Below are 8175 nucleotides of genomic sequence, written 5' to 3' on the forward strand. Positions count from 1 at the left end.
CTTGAACAGTCCCCTGCTGACACGTTCAAACTCACTTAAATCTTGATAACGTGTCATTGTAGCAGCAGTAACCGATCTGCCGATAAGACACTTGTTGTCTTATATAGACGTTGGCAACCGCAGCGCCGTATTCTGCCTGCTTACATGTCACTGTATTTGAATAGGCTTGCCTATACCAGTTACCAGGGTCTCTATTCCGCCAGTATAGTATAAACTCCTGGCAATAGCTTTGTAAAATACACTACCCGACAAAAAAAGTGAGGCATTCAGAAAACATGTTCGAATCTTAGCGTAAATTGGTACATGGACACACTGTCGGCGGTTATGTAAATGATAAGACTTACAAATCTCTATGACAGGTGGAATGGCCGCCAGAGCACATTAGTGATTTTCGTGTTCAGTGCTGTAGCGTGCCTGGTAGGTTTCACACTGAAGGGCCAAGAAACGTGTACATTTGCCTAATATCGTGTAGGGCCACCGTGAGTTCGCAGAAATGCCGCAACAGGCAGTGGCATGGACCCGACTAATGTGTGGGGAGTACGGTGGCACGTGGAAGTGTTTAAACTCTGAGGAGGCTTCCTGAAGCCACTCTGTGGCAATTCTGGACGTGTGGGGTGTCAGATTATCCTGCTGGAACTGCCAAGTCCGTCGGAATGCACATTGGACATGAATCGATGCAGGTGTTCAGACAGGATGCTAACGTACGTGTCACCACCTTTCAGGGTCGCATCTGGACGTAGCAGGGGTCCCTTAACACTCCAATTGCACACGAACCACACCATTACAGAGCCTCCACCAGCTTGAACAGTCCGCTGCTGACATGCAGGGTTCATGGATTCATGAGGTTGCCTCCATACCCGTACACGTCCATCTGCACGATACAATTTGAAACAAGACTCGTTCGACCAGGCAACGTTTCCAGTCATCAACAGTCCAATGTCGGAGTTGATGAATCCGGGCGAGGCTTAAAGCTTTGTGTTGTGCAGTCATCAAGGGTACACGAGTCGGTCTTCGGCTCCGAAAGTCTATATCGATGATGTTTCGTTGAATGGTTCGCACGGTGACATTTGTTGATGGCCCAGCACTGAAATTTGTGACGTTGAACGATTCTCTTCAGCTGTCGTTGGTCCCGTTCTTGCAGTATCTTTTTCCGACCGCAGAGGTGTCGTAGATTTGATGTTTTACCGGATTCCTAATATGCACGGTTCACTCGTTAAATGGTCGTACGGGAAGATCCCCACATCGTCACTACCTCGGAGATTCTGTGTTCGATCACTAGTGCGCTGGCTATACCACTACGTTCAGACTCACTTGAATTTTGATAACCTGCCGTTGTAGCAGCAGTAACCGATCTAACAACAGCGCCAGACACTTTTTGTCTTATACAGGCGTTGCCGACCGCAGTGCCGTATTCTGCCTATTTACATATCTCTGTATTTGAAAACGCATGCCTATTCTTTGGCGCTTCAGTGTGTGACCGTTTTAGTGATGCAAGTGTTACCATGCACTGAGAATAAACGTTGCATGGTCATAGTGACCTCCAAATATTTAAACACAGTATACTCATCGCTTAATGTTATAACGACAGTGTACTCCTCCTTCCTCTACATCTTTACATCTGATTTCATTTGTATATGAGTCACGACGCGCGACTGCGGTGAACATTGGAGATGGACGATGTCGTGGATGAAAATGAAATTCAGTGAATGGACTGTTCAGCCCATTACCCTGACTTAAGTGTTGGGGAGACGAATTGCAGCGACCGTCAAATGCATTCCAGGAGGGGTGAAGCCTCTCCCAAAAGGACTACGTACCAGTCTTGTGGTCAGCATGGCAGCCCTTCGCACAGCATGCGTTGCCGTCCGTGGTGAGAGCACACCCTATTAAAATCCATTCCCCGCTTTTCTTAATGTCCAGTGAAACATTATAAATTGTGGGGCTTCATTAGACATTGTCTTTGAATAAAAGTTTCATTTCTGACGGCCTCATTGTGTGTGTTCTATTCTGTACTACACGAAAGTAGTTTTTTCTAGGTACTGGACACGCAGTTCTGGAATTCACGACTTTAGAACCTCATCCTGTCACCTAGAATTTTAGGTCTTCGGCGTTATCGCTAAATCGTTTAAGGGGAAGGACACTTTATAAACGTCACGGATGATTTTCTTTCGCATCCATCGACGTCATAAGCTCCTGCTCCATCAGGAGATACAATGATTGTCCTCAGGAGTCAAAACCTGAAGACTGTTGTTAATAGCAAATAGTTCTTCTTGTGTAAGGTATAGCAAACATTTCGGGGTCAAAGTCGCATAAACGGTAAAGCGTTCTAAACTTAGTGCTTTGATAAACAGCTGGAAATATGTATTTACTTTTACATAAACACAAAATCTTACACCAAGTAGTAACAGTCTTGTAGGAGCAGTTCGAAGTGACTACCCCATTGCTGGTCCCTCCACATCGAAGGAAATGGGAAGTCTTACGCCATCAAAAAGTTGACTTAAAGCTAGCAGACTGACATTAGCTTTATACCTCTGTGATATTTTGATTAGGCTTTCATTCTTATTCGAGCTTATTATTAGAATATTGAGTGCAGGAAAAAAGTCATTCTTACACATGGAGAAAGATACGTGTACACGATGGCTATTGAGTGCGTCCGATGTAGAGGCACGTTTTAGGTACAGATCGCAGCACAGCATGCACAGAGGACGTATATGTCCACATTATTGACGTTTTTCAGATATTGGCAAAAGGTTGAATAGATCGCATGAGAGACTTGGGAAACCCTATCGACATATCGCAGTGGCATTTGGCTTCAGTGCAATGACAGATGTACGAATGTTGACTAGATGCACTCAGGGTAAGAGTGTTGCGAGAGTTACTGCACTTCAAGATGATCGTAGGATCGTTCGACTATCTGTGACGAATGTACAGATGATAGGAATTGAAATACGGGCAGAGTACACAAGGAAAAGATTATTTGAAACTCGGTACAGATCTCTGCTAGTATATTTTACTTTGCACTGACACGATATCACAGACAATAGAAACCGGTCTAATGTAGAGCGAGAAACAACTGGAACATTTAGTGGTATTTCGTGGTGTCCGTCGATCGGTCTCGTTTCTATCTGTAGCAGTCTGACAAACACCACTGTGTTCCCTCCTGAAAGCTTGTTGGGAACAGCAATTGTCGCTACAAAAATTTCTCCGTCTCCAGGAACCATAGAGTATGAGAAACTGGACCAAGATTGTAGCTAGACTGCGGAAACCGGTGGCCTAAGACACACCTGCCGACGGAAAGAAATAAACGAAAAATAATGAAAATCGAAGGAAAAGAGGGCAAATTGATCAATCAAGCGGATTATTTCCCTTTGCCAGATGATGAACTATGCATTTCTAAACCCTCGAGAGACATGCGAGCATTTCACTTCCACTTCCCAAGTTAAAGATCAAGCTACATTTGGCTTCGGAAAACAATTACGACGGCGTTAACTAAGTAATGCATCTTATTTCTCTTCTCGGCCAGCCTGGGTTGAAGAAATGCGGAAATTGTTGTGGGACATTGTGAAACATTCTCTCTTCAGCACCTGTAGTTTCATGAAATACCGATAGGTGGCGGCGCTTAGGTAGTTTCAAAAAGACTCTGTAACGGAAGTGCGTTCCAAGCACTGGCACGGGGTTTCTTTTGGCGGAAACCCAGGGTATCGCCGATATTCATAGGTGTATGCTAGAAGTGAACTAGAACTCGGTGAGTCGCTGACGAGGTTCCTGTCATCACTGCAACAAAGTTTCGAAATTTGTCCGATCTCCTGTGTGCCGGCGTGCTGCACACAGCTGTGACTCCTGCAATGGTGGAAACTGAGGAAACGACTTCAGCACGTTCATTCCCACAAACATGCGAACGAACTTCTCCTCCTCCATGACAACGCAAGGCCTGCGCATCCGAGAGGAGCTCACAACCTTCTTTGGACAGTTCCCCATATCGCCGGTCGCGGTGGCAGAACGGTTGTAGGCGCTTCAGTCCGGAACCGCGCGGATGGTAAGGTCGCAGGTTCGAATCCTGCCTCGGGCATGGATTTGTGTGATGTTCTTGGCTTAGTTAGGTTTAAGTAGTTCTACGTTTAGGTGACTGATGACCTCACCCGTTAAGTCCCGTAGTTCTTACAGCTACTTGAACAATTTTTTTAAGTTCTACTTGTAATGTCTCTTGCAGCGGTCTCTACACGATATTTTCAGAAATTTTATAAATTATATAACTCAGTACATATCTCGAAATATCTCTTCTTATCTTACCGATTATCGGTGCAAAGTAGTTTCAAGCCCAATTATTCCTTGGAGCGTCCATTTACTCCATGGAATAGCTTCTCTGCTATCTATGTTTTCTCTTATGAAAAGAATGAGGGACTTCTTGCCGATTAGTCGTGAAAGACGGAGGATGTATATGTATGTATTGTTGAGCTAGTCATCATTTTGATGAGATTCTGTATGAGAAGGTATTTAATACATGAACTAAACTAAAGTAAGTGTCCAGAACGAGATTTTCACTCTGCAGCGGAGTGTGCGCTGATATGAAACTTCCTGGCAGATTAAAACTGTGTGCCCGACCGAGACTCGAACTCGGGACCTTTGCCTTTCGCGGGCAAGTGCTCTACCAACTGAGCTATCGAAGCACGACTCACGCCCGCTCTCACAGCTTTACTTCTGCCAGTATCTCGTCTCCTACCTTCCAAACTTTACAGAAGCTCTCCTGCGAACCTGCAGAACTAGCACTCCTGAAAGAAAGGATATTGTGGAGACATGGCTTAGCCACAGCCTGGGGGATGTTTCCAGAATGAGATTTTCACTCTGCAGCGGAGTGTGCGCTGATATGAAATTTCCTGGAAGTTTTAATCTGCCAGGAAGTTTCATATCAGCGCACACTCCGCTGCAGAGTGAAAATCTCAGTCTGGAAACATCCCCCAGGCTGTGGCTAAGCCATGTCTCCGCAATATCCTTTCTTTCAGGAGTCCTAGTTCTGCAGGTTCGCAGGAGAGCTTCTGTAAAGTTTGGAAGGTAGGAGACGAGATACTGGCAGAAGTAAAGCTGTGAGACCGTGCGTGAGTCGTGCTTCGGTAGCTCGGTTGGTAGAGCACTTGCCCGCGAAAGGCAAAGGTCCCGAGTTCGAGTCTCGGTCGGGCGCACAGTTTTAATCTGCCAGGAAGTTTTAAAGTAAGTGTGTTCGCGTATTATTTAACTGATTATTATTGATAGTGTCTGCTTACTACGCTGTGTTGCACGGGATCAGTGGGGAACGTCTGATTTACACTGGACGAACCTGCCGTTTTGTATGCCCAAGATATCCAGTTACTTCAAATAAATAGGCTAACACGGTCTTAACAGCAGATCTCCAGTCTTCCCCATGTGATCACCGAAAGTTAATAATTATTACAAATGTTTCCAGGAGATCGACTGACAATTTTCGTCGCACCGACACTTCGAAATTGCTTCACTGCCTTATGGAATTGAAGTTAAGCTCAATTTAATCAGGATAGAACAGTATTGAACTGTGTGAATGTGATAAGCCTGCTTTGTGAATGAAAATTCCCTTAACATACGCATGTTTTTACTATCCTGATCAGTGAAGCTAAATCAGGCCGGTGTGAGAGAGGTTTTTAAATTTTAGATCCCACACAAAAAATATTAAATCTGGCGACCGTGACAGGACACATTTTTGAGCATTACTTAAACATTGTGTGAATTTTATGTTGCATGTGCACGAGAGAAAAGAAGACGAGGCCTGTTCCAGAAGTCATAATTTCGCCACAACCTACGAGAATGTCGTTCAGGCCAGACAATATGCAATTAAATTTTTGTAGATAGAAATTTAGAATAACTATTTAAATGTCCATCGGTTTGAATCAGATTGATTAAGTGAATGGTGGGTTGAACTTTAGACAGGAAGTGTTTATTATAAATGAGTATTATGCAAAGTTTAGGTCAGTGACATTATTAACTCAGATGCGAGTGACTTTTTATATTTGTTGTTCTGTGTATTAATGGTTCTTAACAGGGCGGCTTATAAAATGGCAGTGCAACAGCAGAGCGAATCACAACAGCCCTCACCTGTTCCTGAGGTTAGTGAAACATCAGACGCTAATGTAACTGAAGTAGTGCCTAGCGGCAGCATTAGTCAGGCCCCATAACAAAGTTTAAGTGTTTCGATGTCATCTGAGCAGGACGAAATAAACCTATTGACTGTAATCGTGCAGCAGTTAACAACTTAACTAAAGCGCAAATAGAGACTAAAAGGGAATGGAATGAACAATTAGCAGCCAATCAAGTGAAAATCCAGGAGCAATTAAAAGCTAATCAAGCGGAATTAAATAATAAATTAATAGAGAGTTTTCAGAAACTTGATGATAAATTAAATAAAACTGCGGAAGAATTGAAAATTCAGAATGAAAAGACAGAATTAAAATTAGCTGCTCAAATTGAGCAAGTCACTCAGCAGTATAATGAAAATGATAAGAAGTTACGCCTAGAGCTAACCGAGTATGTTGCTACTAAGCTTGATACTATTAAAGAGTAGGTCGAGTCAATCCCACAGATAGTTCAAGCACTAGAACAGATGCAATGTTCTATGACGGTAATTCCGGTATTAGTTGAAGTTCAAGATGAATTAAAGCAACAAGTAAATGAGATGTTAGCAGATATGCAGCATTTGAGACAATCACAAGACAATATCCCGAAGGACATCCAAAATTTGGATAAATCCATCAATAACATAAAGGAGCGACAAGACGAGGTTGATCATAAGGTAAACATTCTCGCGGGAAAATTCTCGCAGTTAAGTTTGGAAAGGCAAAGCATTTCTTCAGACAATATTAAACAGATCTTGTTATGGGTTGCTTTCCTTTTTTCTGGTCTGCGTTGTAGATCTGGAAGTGACGTTGTTTCACCATTTTCTCCTCAGTATTGCTTTTGCAATGACAGTCATTTGTTTAAGTTCTCCGCCTGAAAGCATTTCTTCAGACAATATTGAACATACGGTTAGAGCAGTTATACATTCTAGTAAACAACTAGGCGGTGAACTTAAACAATGGAAAGAAAACATAGAGACATCTTTAAATCTATCTCGAGAAGATTTGTGTTCCACGAAAGGAAATGAACCCATAACAAGACCTATCAATGAAGCTACATTATTTAACCGATCAAGTACAGACAGGGACATTAATACACACGTTCGTTTTTGCAATCAACATCAATCACAACACTATGAGGGTAGTCATAATGACTGTCATTGCAAAAGCAATACTGAGGAGAAAATGCTGAAACAACGTCACTTCCAGATCTACAACGCAGACCAGAAAAAAGGAAAGCAACCCATAAGAAGATCTGTTCAATATTGTGTGTGTATTAATGTCCCTGTCTTTACTTGATCGGTTAAATAATGTAGCTTCATTGATAGGTCTTGTTATGGGTTCATTTCCTTTCGTGGAACACAAATCTTCTCGAGATAGATTTAAAGATCTCTCTATGTTTTCTTTCCATTGTTTAAGTTCACCGCCTAGTTGTTTAATAGAATGTATAACTGCTCTAACCGTATGTTCAATATTGTCTGAAGAAATGCTTTCAGGCGGAGAACTTAAACAATGGAAAGAAAACATAGAGAGATCTTTAAATCTATCTCGAGAAGATTTGTGTTCCACGAAAGGAAATGAACCCATAACAAGACCTATCAATGAAGCTACATTATTTAACCGATCAAGTACAGACAGGGACATTAATACACACGTTCGTTTTTGCAATCAACGTCAATCACAACACTATGAGGGTAGTCATAATGACTGTCATTGCAAAAGCAATACTGAGGAGAAAATGCTGAAACAACGTCAATTCCAGATCTACAACCCAGACCAGAAAAAAGGAAATCAACCCATAACAAGACCTATCAATGAAGCTACATTATTTAACTGATCAAGTACAGACTGGGACATTAATACCAATCAACATCAATCACAGCACTATGAGGGTAGTCATAATGACTGTCATTGCACAAGCAATACTGAGGAGAAAATGCTGAAACAACGTCAATTCCAGATCTACAACCCAGACCAGAAAAAAGGAAATCAACCCATAACAAGACCTATCAATGAAGCTACATTATTTAACCGATCAAGTACAGACTGGGACATTAATACC

At 42.4% G+C, this 8175-nt stretch overlaps 1 non-coding gene across 1 annotated transcript; it reads right to left on the reverse strand.

The window, feature by feature from the left end:
• Nucleotides 1–4590: 4590 nt before the first annotated feature.
• Nucleotides 4591–4665, reverse strand: Trnas-cga (transfer RNA serine (anticodon CGA)). The gene has a single exon. It is a non-coding gene; the product is annotated as a tRNA-Ser (tRNA).
• Nucleotides 4666–8175: the final 3510 nt, after the last annotated feature.

The sequence above is a fragment of the Schistocerca nitens genome, chromosome 8, assembly GCF_023898315.1.
Source record: "Schistocerca nitens isolate TAMUIC-IGC-003100 chromosome 8, iqSchNite1.1, whole genome shotgun sequence".
Classification (NCBI taxonomy): Eukaryota; Metazoa; Arthropoda; class Insecta; order Orthoptera; family Acrididae; genus Schistocerca; species Schistocerca nitens.